This window comes from Raphanus sativus, unplaced genomic scaffold, assembly GCF_000801105.2.
Source record: "Raphanus sativus cultivar WK10039 unplaced genomic scaffold, ASM80110v3 Scaffold0024, whole genome shotgun sequence".
Taxonomy (NCBI): Eukaryota; Viridiplantae; Streptophyta; class Magnoliopsida; order Brassicales; family Brassicaceae; genus Raphanus; species Raphanus sativus.
In genome coordinates this window covers 30,903-57,510 of record NW_026615348.1, presented here as the reverse complement: position 1 = coordinate 57,510, position 26,608 = coordinate 30,903, and the positions used below count along the sequence as shown (strand labels likewise).

The 26,608-nt window shown below is 41.5% G+C and overlaps 1 non-coding gene across 1 annotated transcript; it reads right to left on the bottom strand.

Annotated features, from left to right (window-relative positions):
• Nucleotides 1-10,860: 10,860 nt before the first annotated feature.
• On the bottom strand, nucleotides 10,861-10,967 carry LOC130500730 (small nucleolar RNA R71). Its single transcript, XR_008939288.1, has one exon. It is a non-coding gene; the product is annotated as a small nucleolar RNA R71 (small nucleolar RNA).
• Nucleotides 10,968-26,608: the final 15,641 nt, after the last annotated feature.

The window sequence follows — 26,608 nt, the reverse complement described above, 5'->3', positions numbered from 1 at the left end:
GTAAAGTGATGGGACTCAAATCTCATGATTACCACGTCCTAATGCAACAACTACTGCCAGTAGCAATTAGGGGGTTACTACCAAAGGGTCCTAGAGTAGCCATTTACCGCTTATGTGCTTTCTTCAACCTTCTTTGTCAACGAGAAATTGATATGGAACAACTGCAGCTAATGGAAACTGAGATTGTGGAGACCCTTTGCATTTTTGAAAGATTTTGGCCACCTAGTTTCTTCGACATCATGGTGCACTTGTGTGTTCATCTCGGACGAGAAGCTCGTCTTGGTGGTCCTGTCCATTTCCGATGGATGTATCCATTTGAAAGGTGTGTTTCCTTGTTATAAATTTTTTTATTTATCTTCCAAATTCTCTTATTACTCACAAGTAGTGTTCATTTAATACAGGTACATGAAAGTATTGAAAGACTATGTTAGAAACTCAGCAAGACCAGAGGGGTGTATAGCTGAGTCTTACCTTGCTGAAGAGTGCATGAGGTTCTGCTCTGCTTTCTTGAAGACGACAACAAATGTAGAAGAAAAAGAGGACAGAAACACTGATTACGAGAGCAACTCAATCCTTGAAGGTCGTCCTATAAGTGCTGCACGCTCAATCACTCTCAGTGATACAGATAAGAAAATTGCTCATCTTGCTATCATACAGAACATGGCTATGGTGGATCCATACATTGAGTAAGTTTTATTAAGTACTTAGTTTATTATTCATTCACACGATTTGGAAGGCTTTTTCTAATTTGTGGTTTGTTTTTTTTGTTGTGCAAGTGCTCATTTACAACATTTACAAGACTCAAATAGTAGATGTCAACGGGATGCAACCTATTTATGGCGTTTGCACACTGAGAATTTCGCAGCGTGGCTAAAGCAACAGGCATGTTCTACTTTTATTTGATATTAGAACATTTTATAACCATGTAGTGTAGCTGACAATTTTTTTTTTAAATTATTGTTAGATACCTGCTGATTCAGAAAATGTGGAAGAAACACTGAAGTGGCTAGCTTATGGTCCTCGTAGTATAGCCAGATCTTACACAGGCTACATTGTGAACGGCCTACGGTTTCATACAAACACCGTTCATAGGTTAAGTCAGAATAGTGGGGTTTACTATGAGGCAACGGCAATGTGTAGATCTAGTGCTAGGGACACAGCACATGTGGTAGACGTTGTATCCTACTATGGGAGAGTAGTTGATATAATATTACTGGATTACAATGTCTTCTACGTCCCAATATTTAGGTGTCAGTGGGCAGTTAAAGGAAACGGTGTGAAGGTAGAGGATGGTTTTACTCTGGTTAATTTTGATCACAGCCACATATCCTTCGCAAAGGATCCATTCATCTTAGCATCTCAAGCGAAACAGATATTTTACTCAAGGGAAAATGATGAATCGAGTTGGTATGTGGTTATGAAGGGTCCATGTAGAAGATACAGTGATGAGAAAGTGGAAGTTGGTCATGCAGATGTAGGACCATTGCCTTCGGATATTGATATGAGTATAGATGAAATAGCAGATGAGGCTGAGAATGTCAGATCAGATTGTGAAGGGATATACGTTTGAGTTATTTGATTAACTATTCTTGGTTTTGCATGACATATTGGTTGATTTCCTATTATGAAACAAATGTTTAATTTCGTTGATAGATTTTTTTTTTTATTTGGCAGATGGTGTTTGAGTTTGTCTGACTATGAATTAATTTTTGAGTTTCTATGGAGTTTGATTGTAGGATTGCAATGGCTGGACGGAAAAAGACAACAAAGAAAAGGAAGAACACTGCACGAGATGATGGAGTTGAATTCGTTGGCACCATATACCGACAGGAAGCAGAGCATGAGACACAGCCTGAGGCAGAGCATGAGACACAGCCTGAGGCAGAGCATGAGACACAGCAGGAGATGGATCATGAGACACAGCATGACACAGAGCAGGAGATGGATCATGAGACACAGCATGAGAAGGAGCATGACAAAGAGCATGAGACGCGGGTTGAGGAATCACAGCCTCAAGACACACAGTTTGGTGATGCAGAACGTGATAAGGATAGTGGAGAACAAGAACCCGACAAAGATACAGAAGCTGGCAATTCAAGTGATGAGGATACTGATAGGTTCAGCCCCAGAGTAAGAAACACAGAGGACCAACGAAGATGAAAGATATTGCGAGAGATCCTAATGCACGAATAAGAGTGGATTTCACTGAGCTTGGGGAACCATGTGGTCAAGGATCAGTTAAGCTCTCTTCATACTTAGGTCCCTTGGTAAGGGAACATGTTCCTGTGGTCATAGATGATTGGAGGAAAATTGGTGAGGAGCGGAAGACTGTTCTATGGAAATCTGTTAAGGTAATTGTATTCACTCACATACATAAATTAATTTGGTGTTATTAGTCTTATCTTTTATTGTTCTTTTAGTTGCGTTTTGAACTGGATGGAGAGTATGAGAAAGCAGCAGTTATGAAACAGATGGGATGCATATGGAGAGCCTCTAAATCACGCTTGGTGCCAGATCATTAAAGCACAAAACCACGCAGAGCGATTGAAGTTGCGACCCGACAATGTTCAGCTGGCAGAGTGGAGGAAATTTGTGAAAGATAAGACTAGTAAAGAGTTCAAGGTATGAAATTGTACTTAGTCAAATAGAGTTTTCATTGTACAGCATGATAACAGTTGTATATAGGCTGTTAGCGATTCATACAAGGAGAGGAGACGTAAGCAGATTCCTCACACATGTAGCCGTAAAAGAATGGTTAGATTGGCAGAAGATTTAGTAAGTGTATTCACTATGAACGAGCCTTAGTTAAAATTTTATTTTATTTGTAATTGTTTATTTTAAAGAGATCATGACTCATTATGCAGAAAAAAGATAGCTCAGATCCAACTGGAGTGACGAGACTGAATGTGTGGGTGAAGTCAAGAACAAAAAAGGATGGGACAGCAGTAAACACGGATGCTGCTGAAAAAATTGGAATGTCATCTATACAAACCTTATTCGCTATCTTTGTTCAATGTCTTATAGTTGAACTAGTTAAACATAACTCAAACATGTTTCAGGAAAAGGCGAATGAGGTTATTCAATCTGATCATCCTGGATCATCATCATCAAACCCAAAAGAAGACGCTCTTACTCAGATCTTAGGTCCTGACAATCCTGGACGCTTGAGGGCAATGGGTAGAGGAATGAGCATGAGCAAACTTGCTTTGTTCGAAGTGAAGAGCAAGTATGTGACTGAAATGCAACAGAATCAAAATCAGTTGAAAAAGCAGGTCCAAGATTTACAAGAGGCACTTGCTAAAATGAATAGTCGAGTAAGTGTGAAAGAGTAACAGGGCTTTGGTTCATGATTTGGAAAAAAATCTAACATTTTTCCTATGTAAATTTGCAGCGCCCAGACTCGGAAGAGGGTGAAAATTCAGGACAAAGGGTTAGTACTTGTGCAATAAGTTATCTTGATGAACTTGAACAGAATCTAACTGTGGTGTTGATATTTGTTTTGTAGAGTGTCAACACAAAGACACCGCAGCCTAAGTGTATTCTATATGATTGGTGTGACAAAGAATGCAAAGTAGCCGAGGGTCGTTTACTGTCTTCTGATTCAATGGAGTTTGTTAACAATGTTCCATTGGGACCTAATTCAGTTAAGGTGGTAGTGGAGACGGCTGTTGAAAAAGATGCATTTCTTTGGAGACCGGCGCCGAAAAATGTACACTATTGGTAAGGCTGTAGGAGAAACTGTTGCCTGGCCTCAGGATTCTGTTCTTGTCCTTGATGAGGAGTTCTCTCCAGATGACATTCCCGCAAATGTAAGGTTTTCATTCCTCATATCTGGATACTGTTCTTCTATTGTTTTCTAAAATCCAGTAATGTGTTTGTTTGACAGAGCCCAGAGAAAATTGAAAAGAACAAGTGCAAACTTCTACATTGGCTAACAGATGATGAAGAAACAGTTGCTGAAGGTCGTTGGGAGAGTCGTGATCCTAAAGCCTTGGTCGATGGCCTTCCTCTTGGACCAAATGCTGTGAAAGTATTTGTAGATGCGGTAACAGTACCTCATGCATTTCTTTGGCGGCCAACAGAAACTCGGTCAAACCTTAGTGACTGTTTGAAGTCGTTTGTAGCATGGCCAGTGAGCAGAGTTTTATTCGACAATTTGAACACAGAGTCACCACCTACACCATCTCTCCAAACGCAGTCTAACGTACACACTCCACCAGCTCCTGCTAAGATCTCAAAACCATTTTCTCAATCTCCTTCAACCTCTAAGAAGGTAAGAGTAAGTGTTATATTAGACAGTGGTGATTGTATAAGTGATAAAGTTTCTAATGCTTACTCTATTACTCACAATATTCGACTTCGTTTCCCTATACATATTGTGAAGGAGGGTCAGAAGTGCAAGCTGATGGACATTACCGGTAAGAAAGTAGTTGTTGCAGAAGGACGCTGGTCTTCGAACAACCCAGAACAGTTGGTGCATTTTGTTCCGTTAGGCAATAATGCAGTTCGTGTGTGGGTTGATGTCATCAAAGTGAATGATGCAATGGTTTGGAGGCCTACTTCTGCAATTGAGTGTATGGAGGATGCTATCGGTATTACTATAGCATGGCCTGAAGACAAAGTTGTGCTCGTTTGAGGTGGAATAAGAACTCTATGTTCTTCTACTTTCATTGCTTTAGACTTATGAACCTATGGTATTTCTTGCAAATCAGACTTCTGTTATTTCTTTGGAACTTAATTATGACGTTGTGTATTTCTATTATGGAGTAATGAAATTTCAAACTTGGTTTATTTCTTTATGAGAAATTCTTTTATTTTTGGTGAAGAATTACCTGATACGATCACAAAGTAGAAGCACAAAGTAGAAGCTACAATTTATATAAACGTAACTCAATATTATTGCTACTACAAATCATCAAGTAGCAATTGGACTAGTGCTACTACAAAGTAATTCATGGCTACAAAATATAGCTATTTTAAAATTATATATAGCAATCACAAAGTGTTACTACAAAAATTAATATCACAAGAATTAGTTGCTATAACTAAATTTAATACAACACAAAATAACAGCTGTTATAAGATTTTATATAGCACGAGTAATGTGTAATAAATAACTGTACCACAACGTCTGATTAGTGCTATTATAGGAGCCTTTAAGATAGCATTCAACAAAAACGCTATAGTATATAGGTACTCTATTATAGCGTCTCCTTTTATAGCATTTATGAAACCGCTATGAAAACCATATAATAGCGTTAACTGCATGCTATGAAAAGCCATATTTGTTGTAGTGTGATCTACATAAATAATAGTATTCTAGAGATATTTGGAATACAAATTCTTTGTTTAATATATCTTTATGAAATATTTAATAATCAGAATCTACACGTTACTATAAATCTAAAACATTTAGAAATCAAAATCTACACGTTACTATAAATCTAAAAACCTGTAGAAATCAAGTTCTACAGATTTACAGTCTTCTATGGATAAAAATAAGAGAAATTATTGGGTTCACCCCTAGGGATTATTACATATTTCACCCAACCAATATAATTCCGTTATTTCATATTCAGTATCTTTAAAAAAAGAAATAAAATATTGTTAAGTTGTATTATATTTTTAAACTAAAAATAAATTAAATATAAAATAATATTAATTGCAAACAAAAACACATTTAAAAAATATTTTTAATACCATCAACCAAATACTAAACCCTGAACCCTAAATCCTAAACACTAAACTTTTGGGTAAACCCTAAAGCTTTGGTAAATTCCAACCACTTGGATAAATTCTAAATCCTAGGGTTAGAATTTATCCACGGGTTAAGGATTTACCCAAGGTTTAGGGTTTAATATTTAGGGTATATGGTTTAGTATTTAGGGTTTAGTGTTTTGCTGATTGTGTTAAAAATATTTTTTTAAAAATCCAAAGATTTAGGAAATATCTAAGGGTTTAGGGTTTACCAAGGGTTTAGGGTTTCTAATATTTTGTTTTCTTTTTCTTAAAATATACTGAATAAGAAATAACAAAATCCTATTGGTTGGTAGGGGTGAAGCCAAGTATTTCTCTAAAAATAATCAGTTCCGAAAATTATGGGAAGAAAATATTTGGAAATATTCAGTTTCCATATATGAAAAATGTTTTTTCAGAAAAACGTTACTAATTGTAGTTACAAATTCAAAATTTAAAATTTGTTATTAATTGTGATTATAAATTTAAATATTTTTTTGTCCTATGTTATTTTTATTTTAATTATTATAATACATTTTATTATAATATTAAATATCTCTCAATACATTATAATGATTTCTTAATTTTAGTTACGAATTTAATATTAAAATTTAGATTTATTAATCGTAGTTACGAATTTGAAATTAAAGTTTTAAGGGCATCATTGCCGTTTTGAAAATAATTAATATAATGAAACATAAAATATATGAGATTGATTTAATAGAACATAGTTATCATTTTTTTGTTTGGAAAAACAAAATTTCCAAGTATATTGACTGGCAGTCCTTTTTGGGGGGGTTTATTTAGAACATCACAATCGGGAGTTTTAGGTATTGTAAAACTTCGGGAAACTTCAATCTCATTTAAAATATTTCAGACTAGACTTTTTGTATTTTTTAAATATTTATAACTAAATAATATGTATTTTGAAAACCCCATGTAAAATACTACCATTTGTGATTTTAATCTTGGGCCCCCTTTAATCTTTGTCCATTTTGTATATTTTTATTTTATTTTTAAAATCAAATATAATATAGAAGACAAACACAGTATAAAAAGTATAATATATATCAGTCTTGAATTCGGTGAAATAGTATTCCCGTGAACGAAATTCTGACAATTGACAGATATTCGTAACTTGTAGTTGTACCACTTAACTTAAATATTCTTCATATTAGACATAAGTGTATGGAAATTATGTTGTTCCATGACATGGCACAATTATTCTTCTTCCCTAATTTGATATTCAGACAGACCAAGTGACATCCACCGACCGGAATGTTTTCTTCTGAGAGTTCAATGAATCTGATTTTTGGTTGATCTTTAAGCTAAAACTACTAGGATTACGTATCCAAAATAACTTTTTTAAGAATTAAACTGTAATTAAATGACTAACTGGTGTTATTTCTTGAAAATAACGACACTCCTAAGATCTTTTGATTGTTGGAGATGGGTATATCCTTGTCTTTCTTAAATTATATTGACCCATTTAATAAATGAAAATCGATAAAAAATAAAAATTTAACAGAGAAAAGAAAGCAGTGTAGAAAATAAAGTTGGCGATAAAAGAAAAAAAAGAAATCTAGAAAGAAAAGTATGAGAGAAAAGAAGAGAAATTGAAGTGTCTTATTCATTGAGCAATAGATCATTTATATAAGATTACAATAGCTTGGAGACAAAGTCTAATTTGAAATAGAGAATAAGTATATCTAGGACTTTCCATATGGACATCATCACAATATTCATAACACTTCTCCTTGATGTTCATCATGTCAAAGTGCTTTCAAAATACCGTAGATGTTGCCTCGTTAAAAACCTCACCGGAAAAACCCAATGGAGAAAACCATGGTTAAGGAAAAAAGAGTGCAACGTGTAATGACTTCTCCTCGTGTGTACATACGTTAAGATCTTTAAGATGAGACAATCTGATCAGGTGAACTAACTTCTTCAAAGTAGCTGCGAGTATCGTCTTCGTGAATAAATCAACCAAATTTTCAGGTGAGCAAATTTGTAGAACACGAACATCGCCGTTCTTCTGCAATGCATGAGTCTTCCTCTGGCTTCGACATTTTCTTTACTTCTCTTGATTTGAAAGACTTTAAATCAGTGATAGACTTTCAACTTTGAAACTCTAATACTCCTTTCGTGTGTGTATTATTTATGTGTTCTTTGTGCCTCATTAAAACCTCGTCATGGAAAAACCTAGTAGGATAAAAACCAAGATAAGGAAAAAGAGTACAACCATACACATTTTCATATTTCTTCCTCTCAAAGCAATATCTTCTGGATATACATTCCAATCAAATAAATTTTCTTTGAAATTGAGAATATTATAATAAACTCTTTCCAATAGAGTATTCAAGATCTATGGTCTTCTGGTCCACAATTCTCATTTGATATAGACAATAGTTTCTTAGTCTATTTCGATTTCGAGCCAAATATCTTACACACTGTCTTCTAGAAATTCATCTCGTACATACGAGTTATTCATTCATAACTATAAAAGTTACTATTATGATTTTCTTTCTTGTCATATGAAATTACATCTTTCAGTTATGAAAGAGATTAGTAACTTGCTCAAATAACAGTCTTAAATATGGTACTTAAGAATCAGTCATATATATGATCATCTTAAAAATATTTAAGGATATTTTAAGATAACATCTCTTATTCTAAATGTCTAGTTTGGAACATATTAGTCTTTTCAAGATCTTTCTTCCAAACAAACAATTTGTTATAACTCTTCAAGAGTTTGGATTGTATTCAAATCAATGATTCTATTGATATCTTGATTAATACAAATGGATGTACTCATTGACTTATAATATTTCATATATCCCATAACACATATTTTGCTCGAATAGTTAGAGTTCCCGGGAACATAATTTTGATATCATCAATCCTTCATGGATTCTAACTTTCAGGGATTATCATTTTTAGTGGGTTGTATAATTCAAGTTCTTCCTTTATTGCGAGACTTATAAGGAACTTGAAAGTAGTTGCATCTACCACATGAGACTATGTCTCTTCATAATCAATTCAATATTGATATTTTTCTGGTGCAATGACTCATTCTATCCACTTGTTTTACACCTTCTAGTGTATGGATTACTGGTCCAAATATTTCTCTCTTTCACAAGAGTTTGTATCTTTGTCTATTGCTTCTTTCTGATTTGGCCAATCATTTATTTATGTACACTTTTCAATAGAATTTATCTCCTGACCTCTTTCTCTTCACCACATCAACTGCTACATTGCATGCATAAGTATTCACGACGTTGATTTGATATCAGTTCCATATTGTTCCAGACATGACATAGCTATTTGAGATTTCTTTATTCTCGGGTACCTGAATTTCTTTCTTGTCATATTTTCTATCTCTTTTAGAGATCCTTAATATTTCATTCTTCGATTCTGCCATTCTCATTCATGCTCATTTTCTTTTCTGAAGACAACTATAAGTATTGGAACCAATAGGTCTGTCACACTTCAGGTGCTCTTTAGACTCATTAGCATTTTGATATTTTCTTTCTCGGACATTCATTTTAACTGGAGCATTTACAACTGGTACTTGTGACTTAATCACTTTTTTAGGGTTAGTAAATGAATCTGGCAACTCATATATCAATCTTTGTAATAGAATTATCTCCATACATTCATTTTTGACTTTCATTCACGCTTTTTAGTCCGATGATCAATGATAATTCATTTTAACTCACACATTCTCTAGCTGTTTATTTTCTCTCCCTTATATTGGATAGACTAACTTTGAGTCTTTTAATAAATCTTATAAAATCTTCTAAATTTTATCATCAATGGAGATCATATCCAACATATTCATAAGCTCTTTTGAGGTCCCATCTTTTAGCGGTGTAGTGGAACAAGTACCAACTTATCCAAATTTTCTAGATGGGGATCTTTGGTTCCTGACCCAAAACCAATTTGATGGGGAGAATTCTCAATTACTCTATGGCATTAATGCGAATCAATGCTGCTGCGTCTTACTTATGAACATTATAGTTACAAGATGTTCGTCATGTATCTTTCACATGCATGAAATAGTCACAAAAATCTTGCGAATTCTCCACTGTTAAATTAGTCTTGCAAACATTAGGTTGCAGATCAAGGACAAGGATACATATGACTTTTTTGTCGATGCATTTACTAGCATTCTCTTTAAATTGAATTTACATTATTTTCTTCTTTGTCACGTTACCCTCAATCAAAACCCCCATATTGTTTTAACTTGATATTGATCCCATAAAAATAAAGTGTAATAGTTGGTCTCTGTGGATTCGATCCTAAAGTGCTACCTCGACATACCATTCGATTGTGGTAGTGTACATTAAGTTAATTGGTGTGCGTATACACGTAATATCAATTTGGCGCCATTGCCGGAGACCATCTTTTTTACCTTTATTTTTTGGTTATTTATTTAGTCTAAGACCTCTAACTTGCTCTTTTCTCTTTGTTGCAGCTAATGTTTCAGGTGCATGACCAGTAGACATACTCGGAGCAACGCACAAGGACATTTAGTTACACTCAGCAACCAGGAGCTCGCAAGGTTAGAAAGACAGAACAGACAACAACCAAGGCCAACCAACACCACCATGGGTGATCACGGCCACTGGCATGATCTCTCTGCAGCAATGTAACTGATGCAACAACAGATGCTTCAGATGCATCAGACCATCCAAGCTCAACAGGATGCTGCTCTAACAGGCTGCTCTCGCGCAGCAGGAACAGGCGGCGCAGACTGTTCCGATCGGGGAGAGAAACCTTCCGCTTAACATCCCTACTACGCGCTCTGCCATTGTTCCTCCACTCTGCACCAACCAGGACTTCGAGATCAAGCCTACTTTGATTGATCTGGTGCAGAGAAAAGTATTCTCTGGTCTCTCTGCAGAAATTCCAATGGAGCATATTGAGAGTTTCAAAAAAGTCTGCAGTTTCACTCGTGCGAATGCTGTGCCACCAGATTACATCAAGTGCATGCTATTCCCATTCTCTCTTGATGGAAAAACTGTATGGTGGTTGAACTCCCTCCCTACCGGTTCTCTCACTTCATGGGAACATGTCCGATCAGCGTTCCTCGGCCATTTCTACTCTAAGACAAGAACATTTGCATTGAGGAACAAGATCACCTCATTCAGACAGCTCCATGACAAGCCTTTTTGCGACGCATGGGAGTGCTTCAATGACTACCGCAGAGAATGCCCTCACCATGGATTTGATGATGATTACCTTCTGGGCATTTTATATCATGGTGTGGACTTGAAATACCAAGGTTCTCTAAACTCTTCGAGCAATGGAGACTTCATGACCCAGACCACTGATGGAGCATTTAAGCAGATTGAGAACATGGCAGCTAGCTCAGTCAATGAGAATCAGGAGAGTAACCGCTCCAAGAAAGGGAACAATTTAGACAACCAAAAAATTGACGAGCTGACAATTAAGGTCGATCAGCTACTGAAGAACAACCATGCACAAGGATCTGGGTATCAGAACACCTTCCCACAAAACCAGCAACAGTCGCAGAACAATCAGCAAGCTGTTACAGCCGCGAGTGTTCCAAAAGATGAGCTGAAAAACCTCAACATCATGATGCAACAGATGCTTCAGAGCCAGCAGATTCAGGTCAAGGCACTGAATCAGGTTACCACATATATCAACACCAGGATGGACAGCATGTTCACCGACCTGAATACAAAATATGATGCTGTGAGCAACCACATAAAGAGGATGGATGTTCAACTTACTCAAACTTCTGAAACTGTTAAGAGGTTTGCAAGGGATGCTCCCTGGAAAAACTGATAATCCTAGGACTGTTCACTGTAATGCAACAAAGCTGAGATGTGAGGAACCCGAGGAAAGAGAAACGGAGCAGCTGTTCGCTGGGACTGCTTTAGGCGCAGAGGAGAGAACATAGGAGCCTGCTAGCTCCGAAACGACTATTCCCGACGAATCTGCTGAGATTCCACCGGTGCGAGTCTATGTTCCTAAGATTTCCTATCCGATTCCACCTAGATATCTGAAGGTGTTTCCTGTGAGGGATTAAACTCACCTCCTAGATTTTAGATCAGGTTAAGATTAGGGAAAGATTACGTGGGCTGAATCCCGTAATAACTTGTAGAATGAATGAATGATTTTATTGATGATTCTTGTAAAGAATTTGTTTACAAAGGATGTTTATAATGATTACAAAGAAAGCAAAGTATTTGTAAGCTTGTGCGTATCAAGGGTTGAATGAATGTCTTTTTCTTGATTGACTTCTTCTTTAAATAGCCTCAGGCTCCATTTGATCGCCACCAACTGGTTCCCGAGATCCCCTCCGTGATTGGAGGGATTTGTAACAGCTTCCCTTTGACCGGGTCCTGCGCCTACTTACACGTCCACGAGCTGCCTCCTTTCCGTGACCTCTCTAGCGAACATCCTTAGCTCACAGCCTCCGGCTCTAGCTTAGCTGCTTTTGAAGATTGAATTTGTGATGGGCCTATCGCGGCCCGTTATCTTTTTCCATTATTCATCATAGCTATTGGGCCATATTTGGGCCCAACAGTTGCCCCGAGCTTTCGAGAGACGATTTGTCATCTCGGGAGCTAAACCTAGCCGCCCAACCTAGATTTTCTTGTTGAGATAATGATTATCAGTTATCTCAATCGTAGATATTCTTTGCTCAATCGGACGGCTGTAGTTACATTTAACGAGATCGACGGTTCAGATTAAAAAGAATTTGAAATATAGTTTCCGATTTTCGAGACGTGATGGGATATAAAGCTGCATGTATTAACTGCTTCTCTCTCCACTTTCTCTACGCTTCTCGACGGTTTCCAAGGTAACTTCCCTTCTCTCTTTTTATTTTACTGCATTTTCTTTTTTCTTTTTTATCTCTGCTTCTTGATCGAACCTGTTCTTCACCCCTAACTTCTTTAGAGATTCCATTCTTGCTCGACTTAGCTCGATTCTTCCCCTTTCGTTTTATTTCTTTTTACCCTTTACTTATCATGAGTCAAAAGGAAGGCTCCGGTGAGATTCAAATCTCTGCTTCCGGTGCTCGTATCATGAAGGTTAAGCAAGAAGCCGGCAAAAAGATGAAGAAGGATGCCAAGAAGAAGAAGGTTAAAGACTCAATTGGAGCGAGAGTCAAGAGGATGAAGAAGAAAGATGGCTAGAGCACCTCCTCTGGACCTCACTCTCCCTCGCTATTGAAGAGTCAGGATGTCGTTAACCTCGTCGTCCAAGCTCACGGCAAGAATAATCTAGCCAGGGCTTGTACTGACGATGAAACCCCTGAAACCGTTCCGGAGGGTTGGTTCTGTTTTCACGAGAAATATATCTCGAAGTGTCATCTTAGGTTCCCTCTCCCAACCCTCTTGCTAGATCTCCTAGATCACTATCAACTGGCCCTTTCCCAACTTTGCCCCTCGGTTATCCGAGTGATAAACGGGTTCATCACCAGGGCTAAGGAAGAAGGAATTATCGTAGGGTTGACCGAGCTGATGAGTCTGTTCCTGATAAAGGAGAGCTCTACTAAGGATGGCGGAAGCAGGACCTATTACCTCCCCTGTCGTCCAGGGCTAGGCATTTTTAAGTTTACGGCCAGTGATGATGACTGGCGGAAGAAGTATTTCTTTGTCAAGATTGACCCTTCGACGGTCCCTATAGGCCGAGCCCTCAGGACCTCTTGGTCTGACATTTCTGGTTAGGATTTTAGGGATGTGTTTGCGTATTCATTTTTGCTTATCGTGATTTGCTAACCCCCTTTGATTCTTCTTGCAGAGATTGAGGACCCTGTCAAGTTATCCGGTAAACTCACCAGAGCTCTCTATAGGAAGCTGCAGCACAGCCCTAATACCTAGGGAGCTTATACTACTACGAGAGTCGGATCAGCTAGGTTCCCTGAACGATACAAGGCTTCCTTTCCTGATTCAGTTACGGTTGCTGGTTTAGAAGGTAACCTTCTTTTATTGATTTCAGATTTTTAATGCTTGAATTTGTCTTTTGGGATTAAAGATTCTCCTTTTGATTCAGTTTCTGAAGGTGAATCGATATTCTCAGTCTCATCGGGAGCTAGTACCTCAGAAAGGACTCAGTCACACAAGATGCCTATCCAGCCCTCGTTCTGTTCCGGGGGTAGATCGACCAGAGCTGCCAGATCATCTCGAGGAAGTGACAAGAATCAAGGAGGATCCTTCCTCAGCACGGTGAAGGATGTAAGACCCGAACCTGGCCGGCTAGGCCGCGGTCGATGCCTCACGTCGCTCAGTCCACACACTGACCGAACCACTCAATTTTTCGATCTTTATCTGTACTTTCGCCTAAGGGCGAAGTCTATCTTAGACCTTAGCTTAAGACTACCTTAGTCATTCCCTAGCTTAGATCTTTTCAACTTATGCACAGCGGAATATTCTTTACTTAACCATTGGTCTAAAACCAATCTAACACTGGTCAGATCGAATCACCTTAGCCATGGTCAGTATACACAACTACTACCAGCTCCAAGGTTGATCCCGAACCTAATCCAGATCATACAATAACCGAGGTTCCATTCCCCTAACCATTATATCTAGATCTATGCAATATTGCTAGATCATACCTTTGCCACATCCATGGAGCTTGATAGCTCTTTGTCTCAACTGAACCACTTCACTTGAGGTTCCCAACTCTCTTCCAGCTGATCGAGCTGCGAGGTAGCTTTGCCTAGCTCCCCGTCCACTCGTCCAACTCCCTTATACCTGTATAAACTCTCCCCCTAGGTACTTAGTCATTCAACCAACCATCCCCACAGACCAAGTATCTTTGGGAAGTCTTCAGCTGCAAAACCAACCACAAGCAAACATGCTCCAAAAACTAATTAAAATTCATGATAATTCATGATAATTCATAACTAAGAGAATGGTCAAGTCAGATTTCTCAGAACTGGCCTCGATCATACTGATCTCGCCCATGAACAGCCCATATGGCCATAACTGACCACCTCTAAATCAATGAGATAAAACTAATCTTTCACCATGATAATTCATGATAAATACCCATTAAGAGATATTTGAAGTCGGATCCTAACAATTCCTTCAGGAACTATCAGATCTCCACTTACCTGCCCAACCAAGGCCATGAGAGATTTCTCTGAACCGGCCACTCCCTGGTTCAGTACCTCCATGTCTGAACAACATAGAATAAGATTAACAATTCCCACCAGTTCCTGAGTCAATCAACCAACCACCCCCACATGACTCAGAACTGATGAGTCTTCACACATACCTAACCGGCTATGGAACCATGTCCCAATGAACCTGGTCAGTCTTGCTCTTCTTCATGGCTCTCAGCCAATCCTGTACCAACCCAAGGTTGATACCTATCATACCATATGATTCCATTACCTCATTGCCACGGCCTGAAGCCATTGGTAATGCAAAACCATAGATCAGGTTCACTCATGAACCACCATGAATCACTAGTTGCTGTATAGCATCTAATTACCATCCCATATGGATGAATTAGTTCAACTATGATCCGCCCTTTCTCCAGAGTCCTGTATCCATACAATACATCACAATATATGGTCTCCAAGGGCGTGCCATACTTGGCCTCATATGCACCTCAAGAGACACCAACATAAACCACAAAGTAATCATATGTACATGTTACCTTATACTTGATCTTACTAGATCTTGTGCTTCCTGTATCATGTCCGGCCATGCTCCTCCATTGCACGCCTCTATCATGCCTTATCATATACTTCCAGTATTGATAAGATCCAACCATGGGTCGCACCCATCATCCCTTTCATGGAACTTCCATGAAACCAGTTTCTGCACTGCATCCACCTTCAAGGCTGTCTTGGCCTTTGGGAGTGGAGTCCGGCCTTCTCCATTCTCTTCTGACCATTTGCGTGTGTCCCTAAGACACAGAGGAAGCCTAGGGTGTGTTCATCCATGATCAAACACCACCCAAGGGTCGTCCATCACTTCTCACTTCAGTGGCCATGAAACTGCCTTTCTACACACCACTGCCCTTAAAGCTGCTCTTGGACTTTGAGAGTGAATCCGGTCATCTCTCTTCTTCCCTGGCTATTTGGATATATAGTAAGGATGTAGAGGAAGCCTGTGGCGTGGTAAACCATAATCAAAACACACCAGAGGGTCGTTCTCAACTCCCCTCTTGATTGCCATCAAAACTGCCTCTTTGTTGCCTTCAAGCCTCTCTTGGTCTTGGATTGTGTAATCCGACCATCTCTCTGTTTTTTTTCTGTTTTTTCTTTGTGTTTCAGGAAGAAGAATGAAGCCCTGACGTGCCTGCAAAGGCACGGACTTGCCTGATATATATAGAAGAAGGGGTGGTTACTTCTTAACCATTGCATCCCTTCATTAACATTTCTGGCCATTGATTTAATCAATGGTCCAGATCACACCTGTTCGCCTATGGCAGTTACCAGACGTCCCTGATAGCCCTAACAGCCTCTAGACATGTCACAAACAAGTCCTAGCTGGTTGCCCAAGCCCCTGGTCTGATCCCAAGTGCCCACCGGCTCACCGACACACCTGGGTGGTCCACATGGTCCGACCACTGTCCGGACCTGGCCCAACTGCCCAACCAAGGCCATGATACCCTTATGTTTAGGTCACATGACCTGACTGGTTCGTCTCCTTGTACCATGGTCGATCCTAATGATCATATCCAGGATCGGGGACATGACAAAGGATGTCCTTGATGATGGAGGCTCTGCTCCTGTCAAAGATGCCAGTCGCTCCGAGCCCAAGGTTCAGGAAGTTGTCCCTTACTCCGAGGTCCCGGAGGTGGAAGCTGACCCTCAAATAGTGAAGGATACTCATGAGTTTGAGCTTCCGAGGAGCAAGAGAGGTCCAGAACTGACCAGGTTGACAGACAATCCAGGTCTTCCTCTTCTTCCTCTAGAGGAGGAACCGTCGGCTGGAACTTCACTCACTCGAAGCCTGGATCAGTCTTGGATGACTCGTGGGGTTTGGCTACGGTGATGAGGCACATGAAGAGAACCGGGTGCGCCCTCCCTTCGATCACCAATCTCAGAACAAAGAGAAGTACGTTGAGATGCCCATTGCATGGGTCAGGTATGGTTTTTTATTTTAGTCTTTTAACTTTATCCTCTTTGGAAGATGTTTATTAAATTATTGTTTTCGTTTTCGTAGCTGGCTGGAGCTATCAACAGGGCTCAGTTCAGGTTTGAGGAAACTGTGCACAATGCCCCTAATGCTGGTGAGCTAGCTTAGGTTACTGAGCTAGTCAGAGCTACTAAGATGGAGCTTGATCAGGCTCGGGTTCAGGTCTCTGAACTTCAAGCTGAGGTCAAGAGACTTGGCTCCAAGGCCGACATTCAGCAAGGGAAGATCGAGAGTCAAACGATGGATATCCAGGTGAAGGGTAGGAAGATCGCTGAGTTGGAGTCTGCTCGGAAGATAGCCGAGTATCAGGTCAAGGAACTGATTGCTTCGTTTCAAGACAACCAGAGGAACAAGGAACCTGAGGTCAAGCTAGCCGTTAGGAGAGGGAAAAAGGAGGTAGCTGACGCTTACAACAAGGTCTTGGTTTCCGTCAAGGATAATTTCTACAAGAAGAAGGATGAAGTCGATCTTTTGATTTATGCTCAAGAACTTCAGGCTAATACTGAGCTCCTGAAGGACATGCTGAACAACGAGATCAAGAGTGCTGAAGAGGAGTATAACCGCTTGGTGACTATGATGCCGGAGGCAGTTGCTGCGTACGAAAAGGCTCAAGTCTCAGACTTCTCGATCAGCAAGCTCCCTCTTCCTCAACTCTCTGAGAGCTCAGGTACTTTTGAGACCAATATGTTTAATCTCTCTTTTTTTGGGGAGTACGGTTCTAACTTAGGCTTGGTGGGTTCTTACTCAGCCCCAGTTGAAGCCACCCCGGGAGATGACGACAAGGAAATGGAGGAAGAGGTTCCTGACAAGGAAGATGATCCAGTTGATGAGGAGGCTGAGAAGAGCTCAGGTGATAAGGAAGTTTAAGAGCTGAGGCTCTTTTGTTTGCTTTTAGGATTTCTGCCCAATGGGTTTTATTTCATTTTCTTTTAAGACTTATAGCCTGAGGAGACATTTAAACCTTTGTTCGTGTTAAGGTCTTTTGAACTTTGTTAGCCTGAGGAGGCTTTTAAACCTTTATTTATCTAAACTTGGTTTTTAGCTTCGTTCCAAGTCTTTTGATTTGACTTAGTCGTTTCTTCGGATTTTTGTGATAAGTCTTGACGACTTGGATTGTATCTGGCTCTTTAAGAGGAGTTCCTGAAATATCAAGGTTAGCTCAAGGTTTTTAGGAGCCTGAGTTCGGTTTGGGGCTTTCTTTTGAGAATGGTTCATGGGAACCTGAATTCATTTGTGGGATTTTAAGACCCTTTGAAACTTGCTTAGGATTTTAAGACCTTTTGAGATTTGATAAGGATTTTAAGACCTTTGTTAAGAATTTCAAGACCTTAGGTTCAGATCCGTGGATACCTGACTTTGTTTGAAGGATTTTAAGACCTTGGTGGTTTCTAAGGATTTTAAGACCTTAGGTTTAAGTTTATCAAATTTGATTTCGTTTGAAGGATTTTAAGACCTTCGAGATTATTAAGGATTTTAAGACCTTAGGTTCAGGTTCTTGGAGACCTGAGTTGATCCGAAGGGTTTTAAGACCTTAGGCCCGTGTTTGTAGGGACCTGAATTTTTAAAGAGTCGAGGTATCGAAGATAATTGCTTTATTGATAATCGAATACATGGAATCGTAATAATAATATAATCCCCTGTGGGCTATGTGATTCTAATCAGACGTATGCCCCCTTTGGTCGTGATGAACAGAGTGTTGAAATGAGGTTGGGGCTGCACTCATGACGGAGTTGCCTACGTACCCAGTCAAGGGATCAAGCCTAACGTAGTTCGAGAAATTTAGGTACCTAATGATAGTATCTTTTGAGATTCGTGGCGGTCCACGATCTGATTTCAGGTACCCCGGTTCGCACCTTTTGGAGCTTGTAAACGCCAGGTCGTACCACATGGATGATCCGGTAGGGACCCTCCCAGTTGGTTCCTAACTTCCCAGCATCTGGTTCCTTGGTTCCTTCGAAAACTTTCCTAAGTACTAGGTCACCTACAGCGAACTGTCGGGGCCTGACTTTGGAGTTGTACTGTCGTGCCATTGCTTGCTGATAGTTTTGAATGCGAAGCAGAGCTCGGTCCCGTCTTTCCTCGATTAGATCGAGGCTGTCCGTCAGGAGCTGGTCATTAGCTGCAGGATCGGACGTACAGAGTTCCCGGCGGAGGCTACCAGCAATGGTTTCGGCTGGGACGACAGCTTCCATCCCGTAGGCTAAGGAGAAAGGGGTTTCTTCTGTAGCCTTTTGTGGGGTGGTTCGACATGCCCATAGTACTTCAGGTAACTTCTCTGACCAGAGTTCCTTCTGGGTTCCAAGGCGTTTCTTGAGGTTTGCTAATACTGATTTATTAGCAGCCTCCGCCTGGCAGTTTCCTTGAGGGCGTCGAGGTGTTGAGAAGGTCAGGTGGATATTCCATTTGTCACAAAAACTTTAAAGTCGTGAGATATGAATTGCCCTCCATTGTCAGTCACGATTTCGTATGGGACGCCGTGTCTACACACGATGTCTTTCCACACAAATCGTTCGACCTCGAATCTGGTTACCTGTTGGAAAGTTTCAGCCTCAATCCATTTCATGAAGTAGTCTGTTAGGACTAAGAGAAAGCATAGCTTCTTCTTTCCACTTCCTGACGCTACTAGTGGTCCTACGATGTCCATGGACCACCTCATAAACGGGTAAGGAGCGGATATGTTGGATAGCTTTTCCGCAGGTTGGTGTATAATCGGTGCATGCCTCTGGCATTTGTCGCATGAGGAAGAGTAGACCTCACAGTCTGCAATAATGGTAGGCCAGAAATAGCCCTGTCTTTTGATTCGGATAGCTAGAGCTCTGCCACCGGAGTGGTTTTCACAGGAGCCGTCGTGCATTTCCTTCATGAGTTTCATAGCAACGAGGCCATGAACACATTTTAGGTAAGGTCCGGAAACGCTTCGTTTGTGGAGGGCAGAATTGATTATGCAGTATCTTGCGCTCAATGCTTTGAGTTTTCGAGCCTCCCACTTATTGGGTGGAGTCTTTCCCTCCAGGATGTATTGCATGATTGGTGTTCTCCAGTCCTCTCTCCCTACAACTTTGTTATAAAGGGACGAGGGAGGTTCTTGTTCAGGACCTGGTGTCGTGGTGCCCCCGGAGATATTCGTAGGATTAGGCTCCAAGGAGTCTGAATTCTGAGGAATATCTCCATTTTCCCCGTTATTCTCCGGGGTCTGGATGGTGCCCCCAGATGAATTTTTGAGAGCTGAGCGACTTATAGTTTTGACTCTGCAGACGATTGGGTCCAAGGTCTGGATGGTGCCCCCGGAGGTATTCGTAGGATTTAGCTCCTGGGAGTCTGAATTCCGGGGAATACCTTCATTTTTGTCGTTGTTCTCCGTGTTTTGGATCGTGTTCCCGGAGGTATGCTTTTTAAGGCTACGTATTTTGGCTTTTGGGAACCAGAATGTTGTGAGAACTTGGGTAGCTACCGTTTCAGGGTAGTTACCTTCGGTTTGCTCTTTTGGCTTGCTGTCTATCTCAGCTTTAGTAGCTATGTCGATACTCGGCTTTTTTGATTCCTTCTACGGGTATGATCCGTTTTACGAGGGGATCTGATGTGGAGGCTAAAGCAGCCAACGCATCTGCTGAGGAGTTCTCTCCTCTTGGGATCCTTGTCAGCTCGAACTTGTCGAACTGCTTAGTGTGGTTTTGGACGACTTCGAGATATGCCCCCATTCTTTCGTCCTTCGTTTCGTATTCTCCGTGAAACTGGCTAGCTACTAGCTGTGAATCACTATAAGCGTTTAGCTCTCGAATTTCGAGGCTCAGGGCGAGTTTCAACCCTGCGATTAGTGCTTCATATTCAGCCTCATTGTTTGAGGCGCTGAATCCGAGCCTATAGGACTGCTCGATGGTTTCTCCAGTTGAAGAAGTTAGCTTTAGCCCGACACCGGAGCCTTGTTTTGACGAGGCTCCGTCGACATACAGGCTCCACTTCGGAGCTTCCATTTCCGAGTCTAATTGCTCAGATGTTAGCTCAATGATAAAATCGGCAAGGACCTGAGCCTTTGCTGCTGCTCGAGGTCTGTACTCGGTGTCGTATTCACTGAGCTCTATGGCCCATTTAGCCAATCGTCCTGACTGGCTGGGATTGTGCAATATCATTCGTAATGGTTGTGACGTCATTACGATGATCGAGTGCGATTGGAAGTAGGGTCGTAATTTCCTGGCAGCTGTTACGACCGCTAGTGCTAATTTTTCCATAGTAGGGTACCTTGTTTCGGCGTCTATCAAACTCTTGCTAGTGTAATAGACAGGTCTCTGTTCGTTTTGTTCCTCTCGTACTAGCACGCCACTAACTGCAGCGGTTGATACGGCGAGGTACAGATACAGTGGCTCTCCTATTACTGGTTTGGACAGGATCGGAGGTTCGGAGAGGTAAGCTTTTAATTGCTTGAAAGCTTCCTCACATTTCTCGTCCCATAAGAACTTCTTATTATTTCTTAGAAGTTTATAGAATGGGAGGCACTTATCGGTTGACCTGGATATGAATCGATTTAATGCTGCGATTCGTCCGGTCAATCTATGTACCTCTCTGGTTGTCTTAGGTGACGGCATTTCCAGAAAGGTTGCTATCTGCTGCGGGTTGGCTTCAATGCCTCTTTCGGTTATGAGGTAGCCTAGGAACTCGCCTGAGGGTACCCCGAAGGTACATTTAGTGGGATTGAGCTTCATATCGTACTTGTTAAGGATATCGAAGCATTCCCTTAAGTGGGAGATATGGTCTTCTCCAGCTGAGGATTTGACTAGCATATCTTCAATATAGACCTCCATGGTTTTTCCGAGTTGTCCAGCAAACATCTTATTTACTAGCCTCTGATAGGTAGCTCCTGCGTTCTTTAACCCGAATGACATAACCTTGTAGCAATAGGTTCCTCGTTCGGTTATGAATGCAGTTTTTTCTTGATCCTCAGGATCCATCATGATTTGGTTGTACCCTGAGAAGGCATCCATGAAGGACAGGAGTCGATGGCCAGTTGTTGCTTCAACCAGGCGGTCGATGTGAGGTAACGGGAAGCTGTCTTTAGGAAAAGCCTTGTTTAGGTCGGTGAAATCTATACAGATTCTCCATTACCCGTTTTTCTTGTTTACAACTACCGGGTTAGCTAACCAGTCAGGGTAGTGCACCTCTCGAATGGACCCAGCTTTCGTAAGTCGGTCAACTTCGTCGTTAACAGCTTGAGCCTTTTCGAGGCCTAGCTTGCGACGCTTTTGTTTGATCGGTTTGAAAGTGGGGTCTACTCTCAGTTTATGGGTGGTGACGTTTGGATCTATACCTTTCATGTCACTGGTGGTCCATGCGAAGGTTTTGACATTGCTTTTTAAGAAGTCAATGAGCTCCTTTTTGGTCTCAAGAGGTAGCTCAGATCCGATGCTTACCTGTCTTTCAGGATTTGAGTCGTCGATGCAAACTTTTTCGGTGAGGTTCCTAGGGGGACCTCGAATATTTTGTTGCATCTCACGACCCTCCTGGATCTGTAATTGCTATTGGGGGGATTTTTTGAGGATTTCGAATCCTCCCAGGTAACATATCCTGGAGATCTTCTGGCTACCATGTACGGTAGTTATTCCTTCAGGTGTTGGGAATTTCACACATTGATGATAAGTCGAGGCTACTGCTCTCATCTTGTGAATCCAGGGTCTTCCTAGGATTGCATGGAACAGGGAAGGTCTGTCGATGACTACTAAATTGGTCATTTTCATTACTCCGCCAGCTATGATTGGGAGCTTGATAGTTCCCAATGAGGTAGCTGTTTCTCCGGAAAAGCCTACGAGATTAGCTTTTTGGCCAATAATTTCGTAGTCGTCTATTTCCATCCCTTTCAGGGTGTTGTAGAAAATAAGGTCAACAGAGCTTCCTGTGTCTATCATAAGTTTAGGCACCTCGTATCCTGCGATGTTCAGGGTGACGATCAGGACATCATCGTGAGGTCTGTCAAGGTTTGATGTCTCACTTTCCCAGAAAGAAATCTTAGTATTGGACTCGGGGTTGGAAGGCTTAGGTCCAGTGTTAGACACAGCTTTGGTACGTGATTTTTAATAAAATTAACGGAGTCTTGACATATGTCGGATCCTCCAAGGATACAGTCCACCCTCAAGTCGGGGCTCGATTGAGGTGACGGTTTGCTCAGGAGAGCCTCGATTTGTAGGCTTTTTCCTTGGGGGAATTTTCCAAGGATCATATCGACTCTTTTCTTGGGAGCTGGAGGTGGCAAATCTGTCTCCTTCTCGGGTGACCTTTCGCGTTTTGGAGAGGTATCCCTGGGACCTCTTTTCTGATAGGGCGGTGGCTTTTTAAGGTCCACGTCCTTTATTTCTCCGGCTGCGAATTTAGCTGCCAGCTGTCGTTGGAGGTCTCAACATTCCTCAGTTGAGTGCCCTTCTCGATCATGATAGGAACAATGTTTGTTCTTATCAAAGCCTTTTGACCAGGGAGCTTTGGTTGTCGTGGCGACAGGTTTCTCTTCCTTATCTTCCTCGACTGCATAAGAATGCTCTCCCTGATTCTGATTGTTTCGGAAGTTCCCCTTTTTATGAGGTCCCTTTGTCTCTGGAGATTCACCTTTCGAGTGATTCTGAGGTTTCTTATGGAGTTTATCCAGTGCAGCTGTCTCTTCCTCTAAAGTAACATATCTGGTGGCTTTATGAAGAGCATCATCGATAGTCGGGGGAGGATTGAGTGTTAGCTCCGACCAAAATTCCGATTTATACCACAGACCTCTTCTAAGGGCCTCGATGGCGAGTGGTCGTTGGGGTTTGAGAGCTTAGTTCTTACTGCTCTGAATTTCTCGATGTAGACTCGTAGCGAGTCTCCCATTCCTTGTCTGACCTTCCAGAGGTCGAGTACTGCTTCATGAAGGCATTAGTTAACTGATCGAAATTGTCTATCGAGGCTGGTTCAAGACCAGAAAACCACTCGAGGGCTGTTCCAACCAGGTTTTCGGCGAATGTCCTGCAGTAACCTGCTTCACATTCTTCCTGCTTAAAATGGGCTTTCACGATAGCTAATCGGAAGGCTCTCAAATAGCCTTTGGGTCGGAGGTCCCATCGTACTCGGGAATTCTAATTTTTCGGGTATCTCTTATGTAAGAGCTGGCAATTCTGTCAGTGAATGGAGTCCCACGGGTTTCTTCAATCAAGCTCTCGATTTCGGGAGCTGAGCTTGTTGCCTTATGAACTTGAGCATTCAACTTTTGGAGAGCTGCGTGAGTTCGTTCCATATATCTGCGAATGGCGTCAGGTCCCTCTAGATGAAGGACATTTGGGTCATTATTAGGTATCTGACGAGCAGGTTCCTGACGGAATCGTGTTGGCTCATCTTCCCATGCAGCTGGTGGGCTAAGTCGCTCACCGGCTCTTTGATATCCGTCCGTATTTGGGGTTGAGCTTCTGGTCTGATAAACCGAAGCTGATGTTCTGCCCCCGGATGGGAGGGATACTCCTGTTCCGGACCTAAAAATAGGTGGCGGAGGTGGCAAGCGAGTGCTCCGGTCAGCAATCTGGCTGGGCGTGGAGCTGGTTGTCGCTACGTTACTTCCCATAGCACTAGTGACGGGTGGGTTAAACGCGGGAGCTGTCCCAGCATGAGGTGTCTGGAAAGCAGATCCCCGTCCTTCCGGAACAGTGCTCTCAGGGGAAAAATCTAAACGTCCTCGGGGGAACGAGGGATCAGCCAATCGATCTCGGAAAGTGACCCCCGGACCTTGACGTTGCGGTGGTTGGGTTGTAGTGTTTAGAGATCTAGTTATCTCTTCGAATCGTTGCTGTCGAACAGCTAGCTGATGCATTGTACGCTCATTTTCTTGAGCTTTGTCTACTAACTGCATCATCATCTGACGAATCTCAGAAAGCTGAGCCTCCGTTTGATTCGGAGCAGTTTGCTGCTGAGGATTCTCGGTGACTGGAAGCCCGGAGTTGGTTCCACCTGAGGATCTTGGGTTAGTCACTCCAGTGGCAGTCTTGCTCGTTCGAGCGCTAGCCGAAGGCTGTTGCCCAGATCGGTGATCGCCAGGTCGAGGCTCCGGAGTTACGAGACTAGAGCCTCCATCGTTCGGTGAGCCATCGCTCTGAATCGGGAGGTTAGGGTCAGACGGATTCATTGTCTGATCGGTAGGATTCATCCTCAAGTTAGAGTAAGGAATTCGATTGTTTCTTCCCCACAGACGGGGCCAATTGTGAGGGATTAAACTCACCTCCTAGATTTTAGATCAGGTTAAGATTAGGGAAAGATTACGTGGGTTGAATCCCTTTATAACTTGTAGAATGAATGAATGATTTTATTGATGATTCTTGTAAAGAACTTGTTTACAAAGGATGTTTATAATGATTACGAAGAAAGCAAAGTATTTGTAAGCTTGTGCGTATCAAGGGTTGAATGAATGTCTTTTTCTTGATTGACTTGTTCTTTAAATAGCCCCAGGCTCCATTTGATCGCCACCAACTGGATCTCGAGATCCCCTCCGTGATTGGAGGGATTTGTAACAGCTTCCCTTTGACCGGGTCTTGCGCCTACTTACACGTCCACGAGCTGCCTCCTTTCCGTGACCTCTCTAGTGAACATCCTTAACTCACAGCCTCCGGCTCTAGCTTAGCTGCTTTTGAAGATTGAATTTGTGATGGGCCTATCGCAGCCCGTTATTTTTTTCCGTTATTCATCATAGCTATCGGGCCATATTTGGGCCCAACATTGCCTAAGGTTGATGACCCTGGAAAGTTTGCTTTTCCATGTTCCATTGCTGGAGTGGAATTCAAGGAAGCTCTTTGTGAGTCCGGGTCTTGTGTGAATCTTATCTCAAAGGCGATTGTGGACAAAATGGGCATTGCTAATGTTGAGCCTTCTCAGGTGACTCTAACTTTTGCACAATCTTCCAGAGCAGTTTCTTATGGCACCATTCGCAACCTTCTTGTCCAAGTTGGGGACTGTATTCTCCATACTGAATTTCAGATTGTTGAGATGAATAAGGATCATGAGATGCCTTTGATTTTAGGAAGGACATTTATGGCTACAGTGGAAGCAATCGTTGATATGCCTAATAAGAGAGTCTCCTTCTCCAACATCAACAATAATGTCTTCTATCAGGCTGTTCCCACCAAATTTCACAACCTACACGTCTCTTGCATCTTAGTGCTCAGTGAGAGAAATGCTGAAGGTGGTTCCAAAGAATGAGCTTAGTAAAACCAGTGAGATCAAGGAAGTCCTGGATGGAGATCCTCACACTGATACCCATACACTCAGTGGGAATGATAAGGTGAATGAAAAAGTCCGGAAGAAAAGGGTCAAGAGAGATCCTACTATGACTTTGGTACCTCATATGTGTGATGAGAAATCCATTGAGTATGAGGTAAAGTGTAAGGGTACCTCTAAACCTTTCTCTAAAGTCAGAGTTATTCTCACTGATGAGACGAAAGAGAAAGGAGAAGCTGATGTGAAAGGGTTGTTGAGTAGAGTTTTGAAGCTGAACCTGTCTGATTGTGGAGCTTGTTTAGGAACAAGCCCTCATGCTCAACCCGACTGATCCCTGTCACCAAGTCAAGCTAATGACTTAAACCAAGCATTTGGTGGGAGGCAACCCACCGTTAAGTGTAAACATAACTTGGTTTTGTTTTTCTTTTGCTTATTTTTTTTTGTTTTAGTTATTGAGTCTCAGGTCAAAAAGCAGAAAAATCCGAGATACTTCGAAAAATACTGGGTTGTAGATTCGGAGCACCCTG